This window comes from Arachis ipaensis, chromosome B2 (genome assembly GCF_059453495.1).
Source record: "Arachis ipaensis isolate K30076 ecotype BB chromosome B2, ASM5945349v1, whole genome shotgun sequence".
Lineage (NCBI taxonomy): Eukaryota > Viridiplantae > Streptophyta > Magnoliopsida > Fabales > Fabaceae > Arachis > Arachis ipaensis.
The window spans coordinates 51775448-51777699 of NC_142437.1; the positions used below are offsets into that span (position 1 = coordinate 51775448).

A 2252-nucleotide genomic window follows, 5' to 3' on the forward strand; every position below is an offset into this window, starting at 1 on the left:
CACCCCATAGATTCCCAGTTTCTCTATTACAGAGAGGGGCATGAGGTTTATTCCTGAACCAAGGTCACACAGAGCCTTAAAGATCATGGTGCCTATGGTGCAGGGTATTATGAACTTTCCAGGATCCTATCTCTTCTGAGGCAATGTCAGTTGATCCAGATCACTTAGTTCATTGATGAACAAGGGAGGTTCAACTTCCCAAGTATCAATGCCAAATAATTTGGCATTCAGCTTCATGATTGCACCAAGAAACTTGGCAGTTTGCTCTTCAGTAACATCCTCATTCTCTTCAGAAGAGGAATACTCATCAGAGCTCATGAAGGGCATAAGGAGGTTCAATGGAATCTCTATGGTCTCTAGATGAGCCTCAGAGTCCCTTGGTTCCTCAGAGGGAAGCTCCTTATTGACCACTAGACGTCCCAGGAGGTTTTCCTCCTTGGGATTCACGTCCTCTCCTCTCCTTACAGGTTCGGCCATGGCGCTTATGTCAATGGCCTTGCACTCTCCTTTTGGGTTCTCTTCTGTATTGCTTGGGAGAGTACTAGGAGGGATTTCAGTGATCCTTTTACTCAGCTGGCCCACTTGTGCTTCCAGATTTCTAATGGAAGACCTTGTTTCATTCATGAAACTTACAGTGACCTTAGATAGATCAGAGACTAGATTTGCTAAATTAGAAGCATTTTGTTCAGAGTTCTCTGTCTGTTGCTGAGTTGATGATGGAAAAGGTTTGTTGTTGCTAAACCTGTTTCTTCCACCATTATTAAAGCCTTGTTGGGGCTTTTGATCCTTCCATGAGAAATTTGGATGATTTCTCCATGTTGAGTTATAGGTGTTTCCATAAGGTTCACCTAAGTAATTTACCTCTGCTATTGTAGGGTTCTCAGGATCATAGGCTTCTTCTTCAGAAGATGCCTCTTGAGTACTGTTGGATGCAGCTTGCATTCCATGCAGACTCTGAGAAATCATATTGACTTGCTGAGTCAATATTTTGTTCTGAGCCAATATGTCATTCAGAGTATCAACTTCAAGAACTCCCTTCTTCATAGGCGTCCCATTGCTCACAAGATTCCTTTCAGAAGTGTACATGAACTGGTTATTAGCAACCATGTCAATGAGTTCTTGAGCTTCTGCAGGCGTTTTCTTTAGGTGAATGGATCCACCTGCAGAAGTGTCCAGTGACATCTTTGATAGCTCAGATAAACCATCATAGAATATATCCAGGATGGTCCATTCTGAAAGCATGTCAGAAGGACACTTTTTGGTCAACTGTTTGTATCTTTCCCAAGCTTCATAGAGGGATTCACCTTCTTTCTGTCTGAAGGTTTGAACATCAGCTCTAAGCTTGCTCAGCTTTTGAGGAGGAAAGTACTTGGCTAAGAAAGCCGTGACCAGCTTATCCCAAGAGTTCAGGCTGTCTTTGGGTTGAGAATCCAACCATAATCTAGCTCTGTCTCTTACAGCAAAGGGGAAAAGCATGAGCCTGTAGACTTCAAGATCTACTCCATTAGTCTTAACAGTATCACATATCTGCAAGAATTCAGTTAAGAACTGAAAAGGATCTTCAGATGGAAGTCCATGAAACTTGCAGTTCTGCTGCATCAGAGAAACTAATTGAGGTTTCAGCTCAAAGTTGTTTGCTCCAATGGCAGGAATGGAGATGCTTCTTCCATGTAAATTGGAATTAGGTGCAGTAAAGTCACCAAGCATCTTCCTTACATTATTATTATTTTCGGCTGCCATCTCCTCTGCCTGTTCGAAAATTTCTGAAAGGTTATCTCTGGATTGTTGTATTTTAGCTTCTCTTAATTTTCTCTTCAGAGTCCTTTCAGGTTCTGGATCTGCTTTCACAAGAATGCTCTTATCTTTGCTCCTGCTCATATGACAAAGAAGAAGGCACAGAAAAATAATAATAATAATGGAGATCCTTTATACCACAGTATAGGGATCCCTGTGTGAGTGGAAGAAGAGGGGGAGACAAAGAATGTAATATAATGGAAGAAACACAACTGTACGGATGGAAGAGATGTGAGATGAGATGTTAGGATATGAATGAATAAATAGAATAGGATGGGGGAGGGATAATTTTCGAAAATTATTTTGAAAAAGAGTTAGTGATTTTTGAAAAATGGTTTTTTTTTTTTTGAAAAATGTTAGAAATTTTCGAAAATTTTTGAAATCAAAAATAAAAATAAAAATAATTAGTTAATTAAAAAGAAATTTTGAAAAAGGGGCAAGATATTTTCGAAAAATGA

The 2252-nt window shown here is 39.8% G+C and overlaps 1 non-coding gene across 1 annotated transcript; it reads left to right on the forward strand.

The window, feature by feature from the left end:
• Positions 1-1236: 1236 nt before the first annotated feature.
• Positions 1237-1344, forward strand: LOC148573972 (small nucleolar RNA R71). Its single transcript, XR_015905689.1, has one exon. It is a non-coding gene; the product is annotated as a small nucleolar RNA R71 (small nucleolar RNA).
• The last annotated feature ends 908 nt before the right edge of the window (positions 1345-2252 follow it).